Genomic DNA, 27634 nt, shown 5'->3' on the forward strand with positions numbered 1-27634 from the left:
CTGACTCTACCCCCAACCATTCTACATACCTTGTATTAAATTGTCCCTTGTGTCATTTCCCTCTTTTCTTTATCTTGTTGGTCAGTCTCTTCACTATGGCTTTTATCCCAATATCTATTTGTGCACCCCCCTCCCACCGAGTCTGCCTCCAACTTTAGTTGTCGGAATTTGCTCAGCTTTTTCTCCCTGCCTTACCAGTTGGTAATTGCCGGACTATTGTGTTGACTGAGGTAGCCCCAGTACATTGTGTTTCCATCTGCTGTGGCCCTCAGGTGGCCAAAGTTTGTTTATATGGGGGTCATACACACTGAGATGGTGGGGTGGACACTGAAGGCATTGTAATGTGCCTGTCACCATGTGTAGGACCCCTGTAGATGAAACAGATCAGGGCTGGAACTAGGGGTAGGCGGAGAGGCACGTGCCTAGGGCGCAATGGTGTGGGGGCACTAGGAATGTATCTCTTTTGTCGCCCCTTTACCCCTGGGCCCTGTGACTGCACCTATGCACATACTGGTTTATTCACGCACCGTAAATGAACAAAAATGTGCAAATTAACACACGCAGGGGAGGGGCAAGGTGCCCGGCACTGGTGTAGGTAGGCATTAAACTTTGCTGTCGGGGAGGGGTCAGTTGTCGTGGTGGTTTTTCATAAATATTACTAGGCGGCGGGGAAACAATTTCGTTACAGCGCCTAAAGTAAAGGTGTGTCATGGGAACCTTCATTCTGCTGGCTGCTGCACCCTGGCAACAGAGCAAATGGGAAATAGCTCTGTTTTTTGTTAACCCTACATGTTTTGGGGGCATTAAGTATTATTAACATGTATTTGTAAACCGCCAATATATTCTGCAGGGTTGTACAATAAATGCATGTATACATTAAACATACAAGAAACCATACAAACCGACCTATAACAAGTACAATAGCTATAGAGGGCCCGACCCAAAGGAGCTCCCATCTAAAGAAAGGTATTGGCACTAGTGATGAGCAAATTTATTCGTTAGGCATGGATTCACAGTGAAATTATACATTTCGTAATTGGTAAAATTTTTCGTTAAACTGGGGAAAAAACTGACCACAACAAAAATAACAATGATTTTGATATATTTGGAGAAAATAGTTGTGTTAAAAAATAAAGTGCGTGAAAAAAGAAGGCACGATAGTAAAATTGAGAAAAAAATGCCCATTGACTGATTTGAGTGTGAAAAAAGTTGCACAGCAAAAAAAGTTGGCGGTAGGAATCCGAAAAACCACTCATTGACTTTAATGTGTTTGGAATGAGAATAAAAAATAGTTGTATGCGAAAAAACATCACGTCTGCATGTCAAGAATTAGCATTTGACAAATTTTTACTTTTTTAGTTGTAATATTGGTGTGTAGGGAACAGGGTTTCTCCAGCTTGGGTGCTATTCTCATGCCTACCACAAGGAGGGGCTACTGAGAACGTTTGGCAACACAAAAGATTTCTGACCCCTTTCTGAACTCTATCATGCTGAGATCTTCAGGTACAACATAAGGCAGCCTACAGGAGACCTGCTTTTTGGAAGGGTAAGGGGTCTGGGGTTTCAGAGATCAGTGTATTTAATGGATTTGAAGCTATGGTTCTCACTGCTTCTCACTGTGTGTATAATTAGTGTATTTTGTGTGGTGTTAACAAAGTGTTCATTTCCCATTTCCCAATCTTCCAGGCATTTCTGGAGTTAATGGACTGCGTATTCCCCATTTTCCAGCAACAATATGGCATGTGTGGCGTTAATGGAATGTTTATTGCCCTTTTTCCAAGGATCGTACCGGCATGTGGGGAGTTAATGGAATGCTAATTGCCCTTTTTCCAAGGATCGTACCGGCATGTGTGGAGTTAATGGAATGCTAATTGCCCTTTTTCCAAGGATCGTACCAGCATGTGTGGAGTTAATGGAATGCTAATTGCCCTTTTTCCAAGGATCGTACCGGCATGTGTGGAGTTAATGGAATGTTTATTGCCCTTTTTCCAAGGATCGTACCGGCATGTGTGTAGTTAATGGAATGCTAATTGCCCTTTTTCCAAGGATCGTACCGGCATGTGTGGAGTTAATGGAATGCTAATTGCCCTTTTTCCAAGGATCGTACCGGCATGTGTGGAGTTAATGGAATGTTTATTGCCCTTTTTCCAAGGATCGTACCGGCATGTGTGGAGTTAATGGAATGCTAATTGCCCTTTTTCCAAGGATCGTACCGGCATGTGTGGAGTTAATGGAATGTTTATTGCCCTTTTTCCAAGGATCGTACCGGCATGTGTGTAGTTAATGGAATGCTAATTGCCCTTTTTCCAAGGATCGTACCGGCATGTGTGGGGTTAATGGAATGCTAATTGCCCTTTTTCCAAGGATCGTACCAGCATGTGTGGAGTTAATGGAATGTTTATTGCCCTTTTTCCAAGGATCGTACCAGCATGTGTGGAGTTAATGGAATGCTAATTGCCCTTTTTCCAAGGATCGTACCGGCATGTGTGGAGTTAATGGAATGCTAATTGCCCTTTTTCCAAGGATCGTACCGGCATGTGTGGAGTTAATGGAATGCTAATTGCCCTTTTTCCAAGGATCGTACCGGCATGTGTGGGGTTAATGGAATGCTTATTGCCCTTTTTCCAAGGATCGTACCAGCATGTGTGGAGTTAGTGGAATGTTTATTGCCCTTTTTCCAAGGATCGTACCGGCATGTGTGGAGTTAATGGAATGTTTATTGCCCATTTTCCAAGGATCTTTCCAGCATGTGTGGAGTTAATGGAATGCTAATTGCCCATTTTCCAAGGATCGTACCAGCATGTGTGGAGTTAATGGAATGTTTATTGCCCTTTTTCCAAGGATCGTACCAGCATGTGTGGAGTTAATGGAATGCTAATTGCCCATTTTCCAAGGATCGTACCGGCATGTGTGGAGTTAATGGAATGTTTATTGCCCATTTTCCAAGGATCTTTCCAGCATGTGTGGAGTTAATGGAGCGGTACATCAGGGTAGGTGCCCATTTCTGGCCAGACTATACAGGTGGGGGCACATACCGTGAGCAGGAGAGAAGGAGGATCAGAGAGGAGCTGCAGGGGGTGAGTATGGAGAGAAATCCCTCTATATTAACCCTTAGCAGTGTGTTTGCTCCCTGCTGTCTCTCTTCAGCCCCCTCTGCCCCTGCCCCCTACCAACTCCCTGGTAAGGATGATGGCACACTAGGAGATTAGTCGCCCGCAGTAAATCTGCGCTACCGCCGGCGACTGCTCTCCTGAAAATGCTTTCCCATTGGCAATAATGTAAATCACTGGGGGGAAACGTACGCGCTGCTTCCGGTTTCTCAAGTCGCCCAAAGATTCCCCGCGAGGCAACTTAGGAAAGCGGAAGCGCATTGTAGGTTTCCCCACCGGCGATTTCCATTATTGCCTGTGAGAAGGGAACTAGGGACGTTTCTTCGCCCGCGGTATCTCAGTTTATCGTGGGTAAGAAAACGCCCTGTGTGCCGGTGCCCTAACCCATTAATAGTTTATCATTTCCTGCTACACATTTACAAAGCCTCTTTTGCCTCTGCCCCCAGACATGGCACTATTAACCCCTTGATGCCACCTTCTCTCTAAATCTCCAGTGCCCTCCCTTTAAACTCACTGTTTCCCTGACCGCTATTCTGATAACTCCCTTCCACCTCTCCCACCAAACGTAACCTTCTTTCTCTGTCACGCTTCTTTCCCAGCCCCAAAGTGCCACTGTGCCACCAACTTGCTCTTCTTTTCCCTTCACTATATATTCAAGGGCATCAGCCATGAAATGTACATGTGTTTTTACTTTGCTTTCTGTTGGCATAATGTATTATTTGGGCATTATACTTTATTATTATACTTATTATATTATATGATGCTGGCACTGCATATATACTGACTGTGTGCCCTGTAGGCATTATACATGATGTTGGCGCTGCATATATACCGGCTGTGTGCCCTGTGGGCATTATACATGATGTTGGCACTGCATATATACTGGCTGTGTGCCCTGTGGGCATTATACATGGTGTTGACGCTGCATATATTCTGGCTGTGTGGCCTGTGGGCATTATACATGATGTTGGCACTGCATATATACTGGCTGTGTGCCCTGTGGGCATTATACATGATGTTGGCACTGCATATATACAGGCTTTGTGCCCTGTGGGCATTATACATGGTGTTAGCACTGCATATTTACACTGGCTGTGTTCCCTGTGGGCAATATACATAATGTTGGCGCTGCATATATACAGGCTGTGTGCCCTGTGGGCATTATACATGATGTTGGCACTGCATATATACTGGCTGTGTGCCCTGTGGGCATTATACATGATGTTGGCACTGCATATATACTGGCTGTATGCCCTGTGGGCATTATACATGGTGTTGACGCTGCTTATATTCTGGCTGTTTGCCCTGTGGGCATTATACATGATGTCGGCGCTGCATATATACTGGCTGTGTGCCCTGTGGGCATTATAAATGGTGTTAGCACTGCATATTTACACGATGTTGGCACTGCATATATACTGGCTGTGTTCCCTGTGGGCATTATACATGATGTTGGCGCTGCATATATACTGGCTGTGTGCCCTGTGGGCATTATACATGATGTTGGCGCTGCATATATACTGGCTGTGTGCCCTGTGGGCATTATACATGATGTTGGCACTGCATATATTCTGGCTGTGTTCCCTGTGGGCATTATACATGATGTTGGCACTGCATATATACTGGCTGTGTTCCCTGTGGGCATTATACATGATGTTGGTGCTGCATATATACTGGCTGTGTGCCCTGTGGGCATTATACATGATGTTGGCGCTGCATATATACTGGCTGTGTGCCCTATGGGCATTATACATGATGTTGGCACTGCATATATACTGGCTGTATGCCCTGTGGGCATTATACATGGTGTTGACGCTGCTTATATTCTGGCTGTTTGCCCTGTGGGCATTATACATGATGTTGGCGCTGCATATATACTGGCTGTGTGCCCTGTGGGCATTATAAATGGTGTTAGCACTGCATATTGTTTGCATATATACTGGCTGTGTTCCCTGTGGGCATTATACATGATGTTGGCGCTGCATATATACTGGCTGTGTGCCCTGTGGGCATTATACATGATGTTGGCGCTGCATATATACTGGCTGTGTCCCTGTGGGCATTATACATGATGTTGGCACTGCATATATACTGGCTGTGTTCCCTGTGGGCATTATACATGATGTTGGTGCTGCATATATACTGGCTGTGTGCCCTGTGGGCATTATACATGATGTTGGCGCTGCATATATACTGGCTGCGTGCCCTGTGGGCATTATACATGATGTTGGCGCTGCATATTTACTGACTGTGTGCCCTGTGGGCATTATACATGATGTTGGTGCTGCATATATTCTGGCTGTGTGCCCTGTGGGCATTATAGATGATGTTGGCACTGCATATATTCTGGCTGTGTGCCCTGTGGGCATTATACATGATGTTGGCGCTGCATATATACTGGCTGTGTTCCCTTTGGGCATTATACATAATGTTGGCGCTGCATATATACAGGTTGTGTGCCCTGTGGGCATTTTACATGATGTTGGCGCTGCATATATACAGGTTGTGTTCCCTGTGGGCATTATACATGATGTTGGTGCTGCATATATACTGGCTGTGTGCCCTGTGGGCATTATACAGGGTGTTGACGCTGCATATTTACACTGGCTGTGTTCCCTGTGGGCATTATTCATAATGTTGGCGCTGCATATATACAGGTTGTGTTCCCTGTGGGCATTATACATGATGTTGGCGCTGCATATATACTGGCTGTGTGCCCTGTGGGCATTATACAGGGTGTTGACGCTGCATATTTACACTGGCTGTGTTCCCTGTGGGCATTATACAGGGTGTTGACGCTGCATATTTACACTGGCTGTGTTCCCTGTGGGCATTATACAGGGTGTTGACGCTGCATATTTACTCTGGCTGTGTTCCCTGTGGGCATTATACATGATGTTGGCGCTGCATATATACTGGCTGTGTTCCCTGTGGGTATTATACATGATGTTGGCGCTGCATATACTGGCTGTGTGCCCTGTGGGCATTATACATGATGTTGGCGCTGCATATATACTGGCTGTGTGCCCTGTGGGCATTATACAGGGTGTTGACGCTGCATATTTACACTGGCTGTGTTCCCTGTGGGCATTATACATGATGTTGGCGCTGCATATATACTGGCTGTGTTCCCTGTGGGTATTATACATGATGTTGGCGCTGCATATATACTGGCTGTGTGCCCTGTGGGCATTATACATGATGTTGGCGCTGCATATATACTGGCTGTGTTCCCTGTGGGCATTATACATAATGTTGGCGCTGCATATATACAGGTTGTGTGCCCTGTGGGCATTATACATGATGTTGGCACTGCATATATACTGGCTGTGTTCCCTGTGGGCATTATACATGATGTTGGCACTGCATATATACTAGCTGTGTGCCCTGTGGGCATTATACATGCTGTTGGCACTGCATATATACTGGCTTTGTGCCTTGTGTGCATTATACATGATGTTGGCGCTGCATATATACCAGCTGTGTGTCCTGTGGGCATTATACATGATGTTGGCACTGCATATATACTAACTGTGTGCCCTGTGGGCATTATACATGATGTTGGCTCTTCATATATACTGGCTTTGTTCCCTGTGTGCATTATACATGATGTTGGCGCTGAATATATACTGGCTGTGTGCCCTGTGGGCATTATACATGATGTTGGCACTGCATATATACTGGCTGTGTGCCCTGTGGGCATTATACATGATGTTGGCGCTGCATATATACTGGCTGTGTGCCCTGTGGGCATTATACATGATGTTGGCGCTGCATATATTCTGGCTGTGTTCCCTGTGGGCATTATACATGATGTTGGCACTGCATATATACTGGCTGTGTTCCCTGTGGGCATTATACATGATGTTGGTGCTGCATATATACTGGCTATGTGTCCTGTGGGCATTATACATGATGTTGGCGCTGCATATATACTGGCTGTGTGCTCTGTGGGCATTATACATAATGTTTGCACTGCATAAATACTGGCTGTGTGCCCTGTGGGAATTATACATGATGTTGGCACTGCATATATACTGGCTATGTGGTTTTGGGCACATAGCCCATTGGGGTGAGAAACAGGGGGCACTGGGAAAGGCATATTAAAGTGGGAGCGGGACGCATTATGGCTCACATATTTCTCTTTAGAGCTCACTGACCCATCTGTGCTTCAGCAGCTGCGTATTCTCATTATCCTTAGTCGCTATTGCTGAACAGTTAGCATAGTTACAGCACAGCAGAGTGAGGGACTGTTCGGCAATAGAGAATAAGAATAATTATAATACGGAGCTGCTGAAGGGGCTTTAGCCATGCTGTTGCATTGTGGCCTTTGGAGCAAAGCAATATTCTACTTCCTTCCAATCATTACAGTACAGTAGATACTTACAGTATATAGTAGGTTGGTTGCCCTCATTTCTGTATCTATGGCTCCCTGTATGTTTTATAGCCCCATTAGGTACATATTAACCACATTAGGTACCAATTAAGTCATATGACCTCTTAAATATAGTAAGACAAGATGATGTCAGGGTTACAGAGTGTAACTGTGGGATAGTGAGTGAGTAAGGGTAGGGAGTATAGTAAGGCAAGATGGTATCAGGGGTACAGAGTGTAACTGTGGGATAGTGAGTATAGTAAGGCAAGATGGTATCAGGGGTACAGAGTGTAACTGTGGGATAGTGAGTATAGTAAGGCAAGATGGTATCAGGGGTACAGAGTGTAACTGTGGGATAGTGAGTATAGTAAGGCAAGATGGTATCAGGGGTACAGAGTATAACTGTGGGATAGTGAGTATAGTAAGGCAAGATGGTACAGGGGTACAGAGTGTAACTGTGGGATAGTGAGTATAGTAAGGCAAGATGGTATCAGGGGTACAGAGTGTAACTGTGGGATAGTGAGTATAGTAAGGCAAGATGGTATCAGGGGTATAGAGTGTAACTGGGATAGTGAGTATAGTAAGGCAAGATGGTATCAGGGGTACAGAGTGTAACTGTGGGATAGTGAGTATAGTAAGGCAAGATGGTATCAGGGGTACAGTATAGTGGTAATCCTATATACATTTAGTATCAAACTGTTGGGGGCCCCATGGTGCTACCATTCATATTTAGGGAGAATTTCAGCAGACAGCTAGTTGCTAGGTCCAGTTTTCCCTAGCATCCCAATAGTGGTTTGAAAGAGAGAAAAAGAATGGGATAGAAATATTAGTAGTACAGTAAAACCCTTAGTTCAGCTCCTGCACAGGGTACAATGGCGCTACCCAAACAAAGCTGTACATGGGGTGGGTACGCAGGTGGGTAACATCTTGCCCTACTGACGCCATCTTGTTCTGCTGAACCTATGTTACCTTCCGCTGCTGCTGTGCAGGAACCTTCTGTGCTTGGGGGAACTCGCATGAATGGTCCTGCAGCTCCAGTGGCTTTGGTGCTACAACTCCCAGTACCCTGCATCCACCTTAAGGCAATGTTTTATATACATAGTACATAGTATTAATGGGAAGGAGCACACACAGAGCAGGTGAATGCTGCTTGCTTAGACTTTATTTTAGTGTTGCCAGGATGCTTGAAAAAGGTGCAGGTCTCCCCAAAACACGCTCCAAACTACAATAAAGTATAAGTAGAATGAAGCTGCTAGTTGTGTGCTCCATCTATGCTCGGCCCAGGGCACGGGCACTTGTTTGTCTGCTTGTACTGCCGTATATAAACTGCTCTGCCCGGCTAGTAATGGGAATCCCATAGGTAGCAGCACCGGCGATTTTGTCTGAATATGAGCAGCGTTGGGGTTTAATATCGTTTCCATTGCTGCAAATATCTGGCAGTGGTGCTGATTCCTGGCACGCTATTGGCAAGCAGAGAGCGGATCCCACTCTGGGCTGTTACCCCTCTGTACATTACTGGGGGCTATTCTTCATAACTAAATGATGGGAATAATAGCATGTAACAAACTGGGATACACACGCGGGGCACAGTATTAACCCTTTCTCCTCTGTAGCTTTACTTCTAGCAGTAATTGTGTTACTCTTCTATAAAACTGAGTTAGTAAGGTAACAGAATTGTGTGTCAGTTTGGGGCAGAGATGGGACAGGGGGGCAACGCTGGCACATTAAAGTGAAAGAGTTGGGTTTGGGTTGTATCGCTGTTCATTGAAGCTATTGCCGGGGGGGCTGATTCTCAGCCGGTGTATAATAAACGCAGGCCAAGTATCAGCCAATCCGCTGGCATGGGCCTGGGTGCCACACACAGCGGGTAATAAGTCCCATCTGGCAGTAGCTTAAAGCTTTAGGGGGTAAAGGGAAATGTTAATGTTACGCCATGCTGGTGTTTGTATCCAGCAATGCTAGGAAGGTCTTTATTCTGCTCTTGTATACGGCGCGGTGCCACAGGGGTTCTGCCCGCTGCTGCTTCCCGGTGCCTCATTCAGTTGCACCTGGTTCAGATGGCACCGGCAGGACTAGGGGTCCATATATTTTGATAAGGGAATGGGTGGGTTCTTTGCTTTACTGCTCACCTGGCAATATTCAGTGTATCCAGGGAATATGGCTGCATAGTAACCCTACAGGAGCAGGTTTTGTACCCACAGGCACCTTCTCATCTGCCCAATGAATATTGTGTTGTGCATTTTACCCTTCAGTGATTTGGTCTCAGGGCTGAATGCCATGATGGGGAATGATGGGAGGATGCCAAGAATGCCCATTATAAACAGAAGCTCAGCCCGTTAGCCCGGTGTGAGAATGCTTGGTGGAGCAGCCATACCCGCAGGAGGACTGGTGTGTGTCACTCACAGGTACTGAAGTGCTGGGGGGTGTAAGGAATCAGACTGACACATACAGTGGAAAGCAGGGTTTCTTATAAAGCAGCAACATGTGTACATTTCTCTTTCTTTCTTCATTAACTTCTATGTGTTTCCCCTTCCAAATGAGCCCAATACCCAGAATAAAGACACACACACGGCTTGATGGTTCATCTGTGAAAATCACAGTTTTATTAATAATACAAATTATAAATTGTGTTTTTCATTGATTCTGAGGAAGGCAAAAAAAACCTCTGAGAAGCTTTGAGCCAATCTGCTTCATTAGAGGGAAAAATTCCTTCCTGACTCCTTAACGGCAATCGGATTTGCTCCCAGAATCAATGCCTTCACCCTGCTTGCCATAATCAAGGGAAGCAGGGTGAGGGAAACAAGGGAATATGGTAGCATACACATCATTCCATTGGGCCCCAGGCAGCCTGCAGACCCCGGCTCCTGCAGTCTGAGGGATGGATGGAAAGGGAATGCAGTTTTTACCAAGCACCTTAAGGTGCTCTTGTGTATGAACCATATTTTAGATGAAAGGGGAAGCACCGCTGGTGGAATTACGGTGGATGGGAGTGCAGGCACCGCTGGTGGAATTACGGTGGATGGGAGTGCAGGCACCGCTGGTGGAATTACGGAGGATGGGAGTGCAGGCACCGCTGGTGGAATTGCGGTTGATAGGAGAGAAGGTGGATCTGGGCGGATCTTACCTTTTGCCTTTTAGTTCCGAGGGCCACCTGCAAAAATCAAACAAAAGAACTTATTTATACCTTAGCAAGCGATATCCCTGGAGAAACCCTATTACACTTAGGGGCACATTAATATCAAATCGGGCGCTGAAGCAAAATTAAAACACTGAACAAGTGGGTATTTTTCCCCACAACGTTGGCATCTTACATGGGCTTCACACATTGCACAAAATCTGAGAATTGCAATTGATTTCAATCCATCAGCCCCTTTCCATTACAAAATAGCCATCATTTAGGGAATATTTCCATTTCAGCAAACAGCATAGAAAGAAGAAAGGGAAAGACGGATGGATTCTATACTGCACCTTAATATCTCTCGCTGTTCCGCGTCAGGATGACCTTGTTGATAGCCTCTAGGTCTTTGTAGAGGCCCTTTAGGTGGGCTTTGATGTACCTGTAGTCCCCTCGGAAGTCGGCCTTCAGGCGAAATTGCCACCACTTTGTGATCTTCACACAATCTCTGGCCATCCACAGATCATAGAGTGCCATCCTGATGTCTCCTCTTATCTGTTCCCTAATGCACTCCAAATAGGGACCCGCCCGTGGATCTTCAAAATCCCTGATCTCGAAGATGTCCCGATCAGGGGGGATCCACCATGAGATCTACAGAAATGCAGGAAACAAGAAGACATTAAGGTCTCCAGCAGGTTTTCTTTAATCCTCAGTAATAATAATTAGAATTTCTTAGCCCACATACCACAGCAATGTGTATTTATTAGCACTAGGGGCGCTTACCTTCCCATAGCGGTACTCGTAGTACTGCCGGCTGCTGGCACTCATGCCCATCTCTGCTGCCTCTGTCATATAAAATAGAGATTTGGGAAGGTTAGAGTTAATCTAAAGATGTCAAATTAAAAGACCCCAAATAAACACAGTAAAGATCAGAGTTAGGGGTAGAACTCCATGGATGTGCCTCTTGTTTAACCTCATCTACTATGTAATACATATTGCAGAGGGAAAAATGCTGGTTCCTTACCAGGTGAACCACAATGGGTCCGGCAGGTTCTTCTTGTTCTTCTGCTGTGGAGAAAAGGTGTAGTCTTTAAAAAGACTTTTGTGTGTCTTCTTCTGTATCTTTTCTATATCACAAGGATGGTAGGAGTCGCTGCAAATCACTGGAAGTCTCTCAAATCGCTCTATTTCAGGAGAGAGAGGAGACCGTGAGCTCTTGTGATCCGGACCCTCTCTGCCATTTATAGCAGTATATACTAGGGTTCCCTTTCTGTATCCCTCCCAGTTGTACTGCGCTACTGAATATGTTTGCTGCTCTATAAATAACCAGTAGCACCAATTATTAGAAGCTTTAATAGAATGAAGAATTTGATTGGGAGAGATACAAAAGTTTGGTGCAAAGAAGGGCTCCGTACAGCGCTGCCAACCAAGCGTGGGTCCTGGTGTCACAGTGCTTTTAGGGGGCTGTACAGGCTGATGGGAAAAGATCAACCCCATTCATTTCTGTGCCAATTGCTTTGCTTTGCAAGGAAAAATGTATTGAAATGGATTCAGTTAAATGTTAAGGTTGCTACATGAGAGCAGGGCAGATACCCGGGGCAAAGGGGCAGAACTCTAAGGAGCCTGTCAATACTGGGAGGAAAAATGTATGTATTGTATGGCCTCCAAATGTTTATGGGGTCCCCAGTCAAAAGAATATATATATATATTTGCTGCAGAACTGCAAAACTGCCAAACCCTGTGTCTGTGTCTCCCAACCAGCGCTAAGATTAATGTCATCTCTAAAATTCTCCAAATTCACTAAAATCTGTGAGAGGAGCAACATCCGCTAGTCTAGGGGGGCATCACCCAACTATTTCCCATCTTTTTTTTAGCTAAAATAAGGGTTATTTGGCAAAAAATCTCTCAGAGGGGATTCAGACTTACCTCTCGCCACAAAGTCAACCAACGGACAAAACCAACTGTCACATTGCTGTGTGTGAAGTCATCTCTGGTCACATGTCATGAAATGTTTGTTTGTCATAACATTTACAGACAACTTTAAATCCATTGGGTTTTTGTAACACTACAAAAGAGTTTCTGAGTGGGGCTTCCCTTTAATGTTACTGCTAAATACATGGTGATAGCGAGTGGCAGAATAAATATATAAAGAGACAACAAATAGAGCATCTGATCAAATCCATATTTCTTTGTGACAAGGCACCTAATAAAGACAATATTGATATTAGACAGGAACGTTAGAGATAAGCTGTTTGCATCTCCTGCCTATAGCCCATTGCATTCAGATTTGGCTACATTTTGATAGCTATTGCTATGCAACTTGTAGATATATAATATATATTATTGCACTCACGGTACATTCATACAATACATTCAATATTCATTCATTCATTCATTCAATACATTCATTTAACGGCCCTTTTCTCTTAATATGTTATTACTAACTTGTGTGTTATCTGAAAAAAGTTGCGAATCATTGTGAATCATTGCTGGTGGCAGAAATATATGAAACAATGTATAAATACTAAATGACTGATATGATGATGTGTCGTGTTTATAATAAAACTATCCAACGCATTGAAACAATATATTTATTTAAACCAGACTGGCCGTACAGGACAGGTTAGCCCAGCGTTTTTCAACCACTGTTCCGCGGCACGCTAGTGTGCCGCGAGATGTTGCCTGGTGTGCCGTAGGCAGGGCACCAATGTACTAGGGGGGCACTGCTCTTGGCACCAATGTACTAGGGGGGCACTGCTGCTGGGCACCAATGTACTAGGGGGGCACTGCTCTTGGCACCAATGTACTAGGGGGCACTGCTCTTGGCACCAATGTACTAGGGGGCACTGCTCTTGGCACCAATGTACTAGGGGGGCACTGCTGCTGGGCACAGAGTTAAATTTTTTAACATTTTCTAATGGTGGTGTGCCTCGTGATTTTTTTCATGAAACAAGTGTGCCTTTGCCCAAAAAAGGTTGAAAAACACTGGGTAAGCCTATATGGCTTCTGTATAAAGTTGTGGGGGGCTTTTGTCTGTTTCCATATGGAAAGAGTCCATTTTATGGAATTTAGGAGCTTTCCATTGATGTCTGGGGGTATAGTTATGTTCCATAGTAGTGAGGAGATAGCATATGGCTGTACATTATCGTTTTCTACGGTCACTCACTTCCCACAGTGTACCCTGTCCGACCATGCTGCAGCTTGTCGTAAATGGGATGCCAGATAATATTTGTGTATGTCAGGGGCTCCTAGACCCCCATGCGGGATGGGGGTGCTTAGGATTTTGTGGGAGATTCTGTGTTTCTTAGAGCACCAAATAAATGTTGTTATTCTTTTTTGTATCATTTTGAGTGTGGGGAGAGGAACTTGCACCGGTAGTGTCTCAAAGTAGTAAAGAAGCCTCGGTAGGGTGACCATCTTCACTGTAGCGATTCTTCCTAGCCATGATAATGTATAGGGGTCCCATGTATTAAGATCTTTGAGTGTCTTGGTTATGAGGGGAGCATAGTTTTCCTTATATAGAGAAGCATAGTTGGGTGTGAGGTGTATTCCCAGATATCTTATATGGTCTTTTTTCCATTTACAGTTGAAATTAAGTTTAAGTACCTTGCACAGATTTTAACCTATTCATTTTTCAACTAACGCCCTCTGTCAGCAACACCACTGAGTTTTACCTCACCCTACCTTTACCTTACCTACCCATTTTTATCAGCCCCCAGCAGTGTTAATTTCTCCGTTACACAATTGGTCAGTCACCTTTAGCAGAATGAGGCATAGGAGCCCACCCCCCACTGAGCATTTTTAAATCTTTTCTTTTAAACTTCCCCTTACAGGGGTACAGAGTGTAACTGTGGGATAGTGAGTATAGTAAGGCAAGATGGTATCAGGGGTACAGAGTGTAATTGTGGGATAGTGAGTATAGTAAGGCAAGATGGTATCAGGGGTACAGAGTGTAAGTGTGGGATAGTGAGTATAGTAAGGCAAGATGGTATCAGGGGTACAGAGTGTAATTGTGGGATAGTGAGTATAGTAAGGCAAGATGGTATCAGGGGTACAGAGTGTAAGTGTGGGATAGTGAGTATAGTAAGGCAAGATGGTATCAGGGGTACAGAGTGTAAGTGTGGGATAGTGAGTATAGTAAGGCAAGATGGTATCAGGGGTACAGAGTGTAATTGTGGGATAGTGAGTATAGTAAGGCAAGATGGTATCAGGGGTACAGAGTGTAAGTGTGGGATAGTGAGTATAGTAAGGCAAGATGGTATCAGGGGTACAGAGTGTAAGTGTGGGATAGTGAGTATAGTAAGGCAAGATGGTATCAGGGGTACAGAGTGTAACTGTGGGATAGTGAGTATAGTAAGGCAAGATGGTATCAGGGGTACAGAGTGTAACTGTGGGATAGTGAGTATAGTTGTAATCCTAAGCACATTAGGCATTAAACTGTTCGGGGGCCCCGTGGCGCTGCCATTCATTTTTAAGGAGAAATGATGTAAAATGTAAGCTGTAACGTGATGTTTAGGTGCTGCTTCAAAACGCTAATTTATAAAAAGTTTTGCAACTTAGTAGTTTGGAGTAGAGAGACATGGTTACCCCGTTCAGATTCACCCTAAGGTGTACTGTCCAAAAATACATGGCTTTCTTGGGTAAATTTGGGGATTTTTTTGTAACTTTACTCTACATAAAATGCAGTAAGTGCATTGATTTTGCAGTAGGTAAAGTGACCTATGGGATAAATTGTATGCGCTATTGTGATGGAGTCTCTGTAGGCCGGACCCTTATATAATGCTGTACATACCGGCACCAAACTGCCCAGTAGCGCCCTGGCATTCATATTTAGGGGATTCACACTGATAAAAGTAATAGTGACACGTTCCTATCAGCTATAAGTATTGGCTCCTGGTTCCAGTGGTACCGTACCCTGTAGGGGCACAGCACTTCCCTTTAGCCCGGCACATTAGCGGGACTTGCACCTCAGTTTGAGCGCATACCTGCTTTCTCCAGATGGTGGCGCCATTGGGCCGCAGTTGTGTCTCCGGCTCATGTGGAATTGTAGGGGGGTAAAAATGCTGTGTTTGAGCTAAAATACAACATGGTTACGTTAAATGGCCTAAAATGGCACTTTGTATGCTGCACTTCCGCTTATAAATGACCCCTGCGGCATTCTTGTTTTCGCTTGTAGATTTGTTCCACTGTTATTAAGGGGGAAGTTGACCTTTAAATGATTGAATATCAGTGCCTGTATGCGCCTAATAGGATATTGTGGTACAATTGACACACAGACACACACTGTATATCCTGCTGGAGCTTGCACAGTAATATACACCATGCGCTTGATGGAACCTACATGCACAGAATATTCCCTGGCAGGACGTACATGCACAGAATATTCCCTGGCAGGACGTATATGCACAGAATATTCCCTGGCAGGACGTACATGCACAGAATTTTCCCTGGCAGGGCGTACATGCACAGAATATTCCCGGGCAGGACGTACATGCACAGAATATTCCCTGGCAGGACGTACATTAACAGAATATTCCCGCGCAGGACGTACATGAACAGAATATTCCCGGGCAGGACGTACATGCACAGAATATTCCCTGGCAGGACGTACATGCATAGAATGTTCCCTGGAAGGACGTACATGCACAGAATATTCCCTGGAAGGATGTACATGTGCAGAATATTCCCTGGAAGGACGTACATGCACAGAATATTCCCTGGCAGGACGTACATGCACAGAATATTCCCTGGCAGGACGTACATGCACAGAATATTCCCTGGCAGGACGTACATGCACAGAATATTCCCTGGCAGGACGTACATGCAGAGAATATTCTCGCGCAGGACGTACATGCACAGAATATTCTCGCGCAGGACGTACATGCACAGATAGAATGTGTGCGCTGCTGACATGGATACTCCAAAGGGGCACACTTTGCTAACCCGTGGGTTACACTCCCCTCACATTTACTACTTATAGTCGGTTCAGTGTGGCGCTTGCTACTCCTGACGAAGCTGCGCGGGCAGCGATATGTATGGAGTGAGCGGCACCTTCCCCCAGTTATGTTACACCTGCCTCTGAGCTATTGTACTGAGATAATTGTGCCCCCACTTACTGTGGCACTGGGTATTTTTCATGTTATGTTTGATTCAGTTATAGGGAGGTTTATAAGATGAGTGGTGGGGGCATGTGGCTTTTATTTATTTGATTATTGCAATATTGCAACCGTGTGTAACGGCATGTTCATAGCTGTGATCTTGATTGAGGGTGCGTATATATGCCCTGATATTTACTTGGTTTGGGGGAGGGATCAGGTGTATTTTTTGTTTTTAATGCAGTCTGTTCCATATATCCTGTGGTTGATATTAATAAAGATTGCCTTTTATTGGAAATATATTTGTGTTGGTGCAAAGCTTTTGTGTGTTTTGTATTTAACCCTTGCCCATATTCTCAACATGATTGACATATAAGAATATCTTGTATAAACAAGCGATGATGGGGTTCTGAACAGTAGTGAGTACGCAGGTATCTATGGCAGTCTGTCCTGCCCCCAGTTATGAGATAGACGTAGTTTTTTCGTTGGCTCCAACTATCTTACTGCACATACTCCTAAGGTGCATGGTTCTCAGTCCTGCAGGAACTGTACAGCATGTAACGATATGATGAGATGTAAGGATTTTAGGAACCCTGATACTGGGAGATTGTATAAGATTTGGTCCCTTATTACATGTGTTACTGAGGGTGTTATCTGTGCCCTGCAGTGTTGTGAGAAGGCTGATAACTCCTGATAGTTAACGGGGTGGGTCACTTTTACATTAACTTTTAGTATCTTATAGAAGAATGTCCTATTTAAGCAACTTTGCCCTTGGTCTTCATTAATTATTTTTTAGATTTTTCACACTATTTGCCTTCCACTTCTACATCTTTCCAGCTTTCAAATGGGGGTCACTGACCCCGACAGCCGAATACTTTTACTCTGTGTGTTTACAAATATATTAATATTGTTTTATTTTATTATTTTACTATTCAGCCTCTCTCCTATTTATATTTCAGTCTTTCATTTGACCCACTGCATAGTTGCTAAGGTAAACAGGACCCTAGCAACCAGATAGCTACTGAAATTCCAAACTAGAGAGCTATTGAAGAAAAATTGCAAATTGCCTCAGAGTATCAATGTCTACATCAGAATAAAAGTTAATTCAAAGTTGAACTACCCCTTTAAGTGCTTACATTACTGAGGGAAAAGAACTGAGCCCGGTTGTTAAATATCCCTGAAATTGGTCCTGTTGTGATTGGGAAACTAAGTATCACCCTGCTCTGCCCATAAAATAAGGAGATGGAATGATTATATAGAGTCTGTACAGGTTAGCCCTCGCTGAGTGGGATTGGCGCTGCTCACTATATACTACAGTATCTAAAAACCTTTTTGCCAATCCGGCTACAGTTTGGGGCACTGCTCTTATGAACTTGGTTTCTATATAAACTGCTGGGGGGTTAAATGGAGTGATGTTATTTTAATGAAATGTTATAATTTACGTATTATGTGCTGTAATTAGTAGGCCGGCCAGCCACTTTGTTTAATGTTGTTACTTTTTTCCACAAGATTCCACCTTTGACCCTTTTCCTGCCAAGGACCAATGTGATACATACTTGCCGGAAAAGGTTTTATCTGCCAAGCACATATTATAGTACATGTATAGGATGCGTTATACAGAATGCACGGGACCAAGGGTATTCCGGATAAGGGGTCTTTCCGTAATTTGGATCTCCATACCTTAAGTCCACTAAAAAATCAATAAAACATGAATTAAACCCAATAGGATTGTTTTGCATCCAATAAGGAATCATTATATCTTGGTTGGGATCAATTACAAGTTACTGTTTTATTATTACAGAGAAAAAGGAAATCAGTTTTAAAAATTCATAATTATTGATTAAAATGGAGTCTATGGGAGACAGGATTTCTGTAATTCAGGCTTTCTTGATAATGGATTTCCGGATAAGGGATTTCATACCTGTACATGTATGCTTAGCAGTAAAGGGTTCTTTCTCTGCACTGGCGGCTTTTGCTGCTGCTGCAGAGAGTCCGGTGCCCCCCTAACCCCCTAACCCTCTAACCAAGGGGGCTGTCAGGTTAATCACCCGCAGTGTCTGCTGTTAATGCTTCCCTTTCTCGTCCCCCAGAGCCGGCCCAAGCACTTCCTGCCTGCAGTCCTGGGACCCTCATTGCTGGAAAGGACCCTCCTGTGCGCAGAAATAGTAAGTGGCCCTTCTTTTCACATATACACACATTTTCACACACATTCATGCATTTACACACAATACACATTTTACCAAAGTTAGCTTTTTATTTGCTTTCTATTCTGACCACTAATCACACTGAAAAATCAGTTATTTTGTTATTTCATTGATTTGCCTGATTGTATTTGATTTTTGTGATTTTATCACAGTTTTATGCTTGCATTGTTGTTAGTTTTTTTTAGCATAACTTTGCAATTTTGTAGTTTGGTGTCGAAAGAAGTCTTATTTTGAATTCATCAGAATGTGTACTCCCTAATAATATATGGTTTTCTGGATCTCTTTACAGTTAGGGGGTCTTACTGAACATAATAACTTGTCAGGGGACTCTGTTTGCAAAATCTGAGTTTGCAGGTTAAAAAATTCATTCATTTGGGGTCCGTACATAACACATACGTTGGTAAATCTATGCATATTGCCCATCAAACTGTTCAGTAGACCTTTGGCATTCATATTTTGGGAGATTTGCCTTTGTAAAAACTTGTGCAAGATAAATGTGGCAAATTGTAACAAATTGCTACACTTACTCTCCCCCCCCCCCCGCTGTTAGTGAGCTGCAGACTTTTTGCGGAAGTACATGAGACGGTTTTCTGCAGCATGCTAAATAGCACAATGTCCTGGGTAAAGAGGCAAGGGTATATATTCTGTTGTGAGTATGATTTCTTTCTGCCCCTAATCATTTTTTTCCCTGATGAAGACCCTTTACTGGGTTGAAACGCGTTGGGCTATATTTCTCATGATGTGATTTTGTATTTAATACATTTTTCTTTTGGCATTTACTTTTTCTGAGTGTGCAGATACTTTTTGCCCTTTTGATTATTTTTGAAGTTACTAAATGGGTTTTCTCCAATGTCTTTGCACCTCCATTATTTATTACAAGAGAAGGTGTGCGCTCTTACATTTTGTAATACTTTTGATGGGAGGACAGGAGCTCCGGTGCCTGCATATTCTGTACTCTACACAGCTTTCCATACTGTGTAGGGAAAAGTCCAGTAGAGCCAAGGAGTGATTGGATGGGTTAAGTTTGAACTTCTCCTCCAGCCCATCCAATCCCTGTGTGGCTTTTACTTTCCCCTACATAGTACGGAAAGCTGTGTAGAGTACAGGACATGCAGGCACCGGAGCTCCTGCTCCCCCTTCTGAGGTGTGCAGCTCACTGACAGCAGGGAGGCCCAGCTAATCCAGTAAGTGCAGGGCGCCCGGGCCCCCCTAACACCTAAACAGTCACCAGACCCGGGATTGCCCCCAACTGCACCGCGGCCCTGGGAGCAGGACTGGGTTGGCAGGGCCCGGGTCCACCATGTGTTTTCCGGTGTCCCGCTGATCCAGTCCAACACTGAATGCATGTAAGAAATTGTGCAAGATAAATGAGGCAAATTGCAACATTTTAGGCAATTTTCAGAAATGTCATGAAAACAACTAACTTTAAGAAAAGCTTTGTCGCTTGGTAGTTTGGGGTAAAAATAAATATTACCCATTTTAGGTTTGCCTGAATGTGTACATTCCAAAAACTAAATGTGCACCCTTGGGACCAAGGGTATTCCGGATAAGGGGTCTTTTACTAATTTGGATCTCCATACTTTAAGTCTACTAAAAAATCAATAAAACATTAATTAAACCCAATAGGATTGATTTACATCCAATAAGATTATTTATATTTTAGTTGGGATCAGTTACAAGGTATTGTTTTATTACTACAGAGAAAAAGGAAATCAGTTTTAAAATTCTGAAGTACAGGTATGGGATCCCTTATCTGGAATCCCGTTATCCAGAAAGCTCCGAATTATGGAATGCCCATCTCCCATAGACTCCATTTTAATGAAATAATTCAGAATTTTAAAACTGATTTCCTTTTTCCTCTGTAGTAATAAAACAGTACCTTGTAACTCATCCCTAAGATATAATTAATCCTTATTTGATGCAAAACAATCCCATAGGGTTTAATTACTGTTTTATTGATTCTTTAGTACTTAAGACTTAAGCTATGGAGATCCAAATTACGGAATGCCCCCCTATCCAGAATACCCCGAGCATTCTGGATAATGGGTCCTATACCTGTATTTGATTTAAATGGCTTTCCGTAATTCAGAGCTTTCTTGATAATGGGTTTCCGGATAAGGGATCCCATACCTGTATATGTTTTTCAACACATGCTCATGTGGTTATGAATTAGGTAAATCTAAGCCATACAATTAGTATGCACAAGGTGTATTTTGGGGTCTCTAAGTGCCGTGTATTTTGATGAACCTTTGCACATTGGAGATCAATCTGTTCAGTGGCCGAACATCGACTGGCAGTGTTAACGAAGCGCCACATATGCCTTCCCACTAGCGATTTACTTTATTGCTGGTGGGAAGGCATTCAGGGGAGATTTAACCAATTCGTCTTCATTTTTTCCACTTCTTTCTTCACAAACTGCTTTTAATTTCACCTTTTCCCATCAAGCCCAAACCGTAGTCATGCTTTCCACACTTTTACCTTCCTGTTTCTGTTTATTCACTTAACCCTACCCTTCTTTTGTGCTAGACCCCTGTCCTCCTTATTTCCCTCTTCATCTGAGATTCCCATTAACTTGCTAGCTGTTGGCCAGTACGCCATTGCACACTTCCAGGCTGAAGTCTCCCAATCATATGCCCCAGTGTATGCAGAGGATCTGGCCAATTACTTTTTAGGGTGAACTAGATTTCTCCAGAGCCTGAATGTGCACAGAACTTTGACTTGTAGGTTAAACTAGACCAAGATGTGAGTGGAGCATCATGGAATTGTCCTGTTATTCTCGGCTTTGACACTGCTAGAGCTTTGATCATGTGGATTTGTTTTGTAACTTTTCTGTATTTCTTCATTTAATTTATTTTCACCATCTCTATTCCTGTGTATGTTACCCCTACCAAATAATTTACCCCCAGCTCCCCAATATCCAGAATAAAGACACACACAACAGTTTTGTGTTTAATCTGTGTAAGTCACAGCTTTATTGGTAATAAAAATTGGGCTTTTTGGTCCTGAGGAAGGCAAAACCCTATCAGAAGCTAAGGGCCAATCTGCTTCATGAGGGAAAATTCCTTCCTGACTCCTTAACGGCAGTCGGATATGCTCCCAGGATCAATGCGCCATATTGAATCAGGGCAAGCGGGTTGAGAGAAAAAGAAAGCAATATGGCAGGATACACATGAGCGCCATTAGCTGCTAGGTGAATGATGCATTCCCTTCCATTCCATTGGACCCCTGGCAGCCCGCAGACCCCGGCTTCTGCAGTCTGTGGGATGGAGTGGAAAGAAAAGCACCGTATACCAAGTAGCGTAAGGGTGCTTCTGTGTATAAAGCCACATTGTGGGTGAATGAAGAGGCACCACTGGTGGATCTGTGTTAAGAGGAAGGGAAACAGATGGGAATATGGCAGCCATTAAAACCACAGGTGAATGCTGCATTCCATTCCAACCCCAGGCAGTCTGCAAACCCCGGCTTTTGCAGTCTGAGGGACGGGGTGAAAAGGATTGCAGGGTCCATTCAGTGGCATAAAGGTGCTTGTGTGTATTTAGCCATATTCCTTTTTAAGTGACATGAGTGACAGAGCGACAGATGGAGAAATATTCAGTAGAAATACACATAAATAACCAGATGAAATATGGATCATGATGTGCTGCTCTGTGTCCTGAGGTTGGTGTCGGCCACTTCCCTGTACTGTCTCTGTCCCCGCTGCAGGGATATTCAGCTGTATCCCCTGATGATCCACTCCCCAGTATGGTACTGCTTGCCCCTGCTGTCAGCTGTGACTCACGTGTGTGTGTGTAAATATGTAGAGGGGTGCATGTGTGGGTATGTCATAAGGGCATTTTTTGGTGGGGGGGAGGAAAGACAGTCATGTCAGTGGGATGAAAGTGTTTGTCTTATTATCTAAATGTGTATCTGTGCCAGTGTGCTGATATGTGTGTAGGTAGGTCAGAGGAAGAAAAAGTCAGAGAAGCCTGTCCTGTTCAGTTTGTAAGTCAGAAAATACTTATGCGTGGGATTTCTCCAGTCAGGAGGCTTTCAGCACAGGTTGCACTCCATTCCCCGACAGTCCCTTGGGGAGCTGGTTTAAGTTAAGTCAATGTTAAGTTAATGTTAAGTCAGTAAGCAATGTGGCAACATATGCATGAACACCATGCTAGCTGCTAGGTGAATGCTGCATTCCATTCCATTGGGCCCCAGGCAGCCTGCAGATCCCGGCTTCTGCAGTTTGAGGGATGGAGTGAAAGGGAATGCGGTGTCTACCGAACAGCTAAAGGTGCTCCTGTTTATGGTGCCACATTGGGGTGAATGACACGGTAGTGCTGGTGAAAATGCGGTAAGTGTAAGCTGCTAGGTGAATGCTGCATTCCCTTCCATTCCATTAAACCCAGGCAGCCTGCAGACCCCGGCTTCTGCAGACTGATGGATGGAGTAAAGGGAATGCAGTGTCTATTTTTATTTTTGGTCTTTATTGCCCCATTTTCAGAAAAATATTAAGTGCAAGTTACAATTTAGGATGCATCTTTCCTATAATTGATTGATAAACCAATTTTTCAATGGGCTGGACATTCTATGGGTTCTATCAGGTTGTCAAATTAAGCACCTTGTTTGCTTACTGGTTGCTATGGTCAGTAACCATGAGCTCTGTAAAGAAAATACCCATAATGCCACCCTCCTGCACCAAGACCAAGACCGGTGTACATGCGCAGTTTGTAAGACTATCAGGAAGCTTCCTGCTGATTGGCTCCGATTTCTCAGTTTTCCATGATGAAGACAACATAGAGGGCTGCCATCGGGACCAAGATGTTATGTGGGGGGCCCGAGTATGACAAATAGGCCCCCTTATTTATGCCCCCGTCCCTCCCCCGATGGCTGCCGCCTTCTGTTGTTTTAGTGCTTCATTCCTAAGGAGAGATTGTTCAGAGTTATTCATGTTGTTGGTGAGTATATAATAATTCTGACATTTGTTTGTTGTTACTATTTGCATTTATAGTTTTTGTTATTGGGTGTTCTACATCACGGTCCCTTTGCTGCTAATTTAAAGGTTAACTACAACTATGTAATAATAACATGTTTTCCCATCTCAGCTTGTTTATCTTTCCCGTATATTTAGCCCAGTTTTTTGACCCCTGCCCTAATACAATCCAAGCCTTTATTATTGGCGGCTTTAGTTATCAAAGGATTTTGTATGTAGGAAAGCAAGAGAATATTGTATGAATGGGAGCAGTAAATGGTTATAGTCTGAGCATCATGTGAATATATGAGAATGAGCAGGTCCCCTTACCTCTATGCAGGTGTTGTGCAATATTTCTCTGCACACCCCTTTCACCCCAGATCTCTCCAATGAAAGGGTGTGAGAGAAGTTGCCTTGCAGATGGTCTTCTTGATGTGTCTCTCTGCAGGCACTCGGAAATGAAGTAATGGAACTCGTCGCTCCTGGAAAAAAGAAAGGGTGGCAAAATTATATTATATATTATAATTGTTCATGTTACATAATGTCTCATTTCCCAGAGTTCACTTGTTTAACAGACTGTTAATAGAATCAGGACAGCCAAGTTCCCTGTATACCCCATTATCCTCTGTTTAAAGTGCCTCACTGCCCAATCACAACACAGGCAGATAGGGACTGTTCAAGACAGCAATAGGGGGGTGAGCTCATTCCTTTCTAAAGGTTTAAGTGCTCTGCCTTGAATTATTAGGGAACATTTCCCTGTGACCAAAATACTGTCTCTCTGGTTTGGCCAACATCTTAGCCTGGCTTGTATTGGCTGCCAGATATCAGCCCCAAGATCTCAAGCTCAGCACCAAAGTCTGCATTTGCGCCTTCAAGAGCTACACGTGTTACACATCACCTTCACCCTTTTTTCAGCCCGAACTGGGACACTAAATAGGCCCTTTCATTTCAAGTACATAGAGGCCCAAACAGCCCCCCACCAGCCCAATAAATAGTGACTGTCTATTGCATCTTACAGCATTTACCTGCCCTCACTTCTTTCCCATTTATCCCTTCCCCATCCTTACTTTACCTCATATCCCAATGTCACCATAACTTCTACCTTTCCTATTTGCCCACCTTTCTCTTTCTCATTCACACACCTCATTACACCCTTTCCATGTTCCCGCTCTCCCCCTAACTGCCTATTCCATTTCCCTACCCTCTCCACCTCTTGTGTGTTTTCATTCCCCCCCCTCCTTCCACTGTCTTTTCCTATATTAGTTAAAGCGACTCACCATTTGCCCCACGATGGTAATGATGGGACTGCCCCGCATGTTATCTGCTTGATCAGCTTTTCTTGCGGAAGTTTGCTGAATGCTAGGATGTAAAGATACAACACAAAAATATGATGACTGATGAATACAACAATTGGGGTGATTTACTTAAATTCAAATTTTTCAGCTTTTTCGAATCCTGTAAATTCTCTAACTCAGTTGTGTACGTGTTGTTTCCTCAGCTGATGATGTTTACAAAAAATGAATTAGTTTTATACATACATACACACACACTAGGGTTTACTTACGGACATGTCCTTCCGCCATTTCAATGGCTGCAATGCCGAGTGACCAGATGTCAGCCTGGATATTAAAATATGGGGAAAAGACAGTTATTAGAGAAGAAAATACACAGAGTACATGAAAATAATTCCAGTTGCAGATGATTGAGATACTTGTGATACCTATCCATCCACACCCTGATAGTGATTCTATTTAGGATGCACAATAACAAATCCATTAGAAGCCAAGTAGTAAAGTGCTGTGACTTTTATGTCTAGAAAATGACTCCAAACTGAGAGTCTTGTGTTTTACACGGAATGTGACCTCCCCATAAAGCACATGTGTCAAACACAAGGCCCGTGGGCCGATTACAGCCCTTCTGGCTGTTGTATGTGGCCTCTGGTTACTCTGCCTGACTGTGCAGCACCAATCGCCCGACTGCGCTGTGACCGTACAGTATCTTAATAAAAAAACTTGGCCGGCGACTTAGCCTGTGCCATAAAGTATAAGAAGTCAAATGAAGTTGGTTTCTAATATTCTTGTGTCCTGCACTTAAAATGTATTTCACTTTCTCATTTCAGATTCTTATATCACAGAAACCACATTACAGCTCTGAATTCTCTGTTCTGAGAGGGGTAAGTAAAGCGAGTGGAAGATTCCATGCCGGTCACCTCGTGTAAGCAACTTACATTTTATATAAAGGAGACATTAACTCTAAACTAAAAATAGAGGGAAGACATCACAATACCTTATGGTCGTACTCGAGCTTTGCGTTGCCAAAATTAGCCAGTACTTCTGGAGCCGAGTATGTTATACTCCCTGAAGTACTGCTGCTCCTTTCTCCAAAGGTGGCAAAGCCAAATTCGCCTGAAATTGTATGAGAAAAGCAGGAATTTTAATGTTCATTTAGAAATGCTAGCCACCAATAAACACCATGGAGAAAAAAATATCCTTGTGTTCAGAGTGTCACTTACCGATCTTCACCTCTCCGAATGAGGTGATTAAGATGTTTCCGGGCCTAATGTCATGATGGATGATGTTCTTTTTTTGCAGGTGGCAAAGGCCCTGAGAAATCAAGAAAGCAAAAGTAAGTATATCAATATTTTTCTTCTCTTTGATCAACTATAAATATGCAGAATAGCACCAAGGAGTTTAGCATGTGACCTACCTGTATAACATGCTTGCAGATATAGGAGATCCACCTTTCTCCTAAGGTCTTTCTGGTGCCAATGAGGTCTTCTAGAGTAGCACCAGTACTAAGCTCGGTAGCAATCTAGAACACAAATAACCAATATTTAGCCAACATTTTTATTTACCTACAATTTTATTGGGAACCCAAGGAAAAGGCTTTGTGGCTTTAAGTCTTGGTGTGACTGCAATATCAGCCGCAACAGTTTCTTACCAAACTGGATCATGTTTGCATCCAAAATGCTAGCTTGTGTATTAGATCAGTTAAACGTGGCATGTTTGCTACATAAATGTGTAACCTGTCCGAATAAACTCTTCCTTACCCATAGTCCTTTGGGTATCGATGTTGTGCGTGAGGCCTGATGGTAGTAGGCCCCATAGAAGTCCACAATATTTTTGTGGCCTGACACCATTCGAAGGATTTCAAGTTCTCCCTGGATTTCTTTTTGCTTCTAGTTTCAAACAAAAGAAACAAGGTAAATAAAATGGATACAATAACAATTTCAAATACCCCAACCTAACTTGTCATTATAAAAAATGACCGTTTTGTAACATCCCTACGTGAGTATTGTTTAATATGCCTTAGACTCCTTTTATTCTTTCATATCAAACTGTATTTGTTACTTTCCAGTAACATAGTTATTAGGGACCAGGGTATTTCACTGACTGTATTTGGTTAGCAAGTTCTCTTTCTACTGATAACCATAATGTAGGTATAGCAAAAGGCTAATTAGTATCTAATTAGAGTAATGATGAAGACACATTACCTCTTGATCTTTCATAATTAGAATGGCCACTTCCATTCGTCTGCTTCGGTGCCATCCCTGTAACAAATGTAGGGAAAGAAGCTCAGTAATCATTGCTAACGAAACAGTACGGGGAAGCAAATAGATATACAGAAGCATGTAAATATGGAACGGTTGCTGCTTCTGAAGCGCAAGAAAAACACAGAAAGGACAAAGCTCTAGAGGCAATGGAACCAATGGACAGAATTACAGAATAACTGAAAAGCACGAAACATTTTAACACCGAATAAAATATCTTACGATGTAAATGACTCCGTT

The 27634-nt window shown here is 43.4% G+C and overlaps 1 long non-coding RNA gene across 1 annotated transcript; it reads left to right on the forward strand.

Moving 5' to 3' along the window:
• The first annotated feature begins 3038 nt into the window (after positions 1-3038).
• Positions 3039-26464, forward strand: LOC108644879. The gene is made up of 4 exons (XR_004219704.1): positions 3039-3077; positions 18786-18860; positions 25964-26017; positions 26436-26464. It is a non-coding gene; the product is annotated as an uncharacterized LOC108644879 (long non-coding RNA).
• Positions 26465-27634: the final 1170 nt, after the last annotated feature.

The sequence above is a fragment of the Xenopus tropicalis genome, chromosome 8 (assembly GCF_000004195.4).
Source record: "Xenopus tropicalis strain Nigerian chromosome 8, UCB_Xtro_10.0, whole genome shotgun sequence".
Classification (NCBI taxonomy): Eukaryota; Metazoa; Chordata; class Amphibia; order Anura; family Pipidae; genus Xenopus; species Xenopus tropicalis.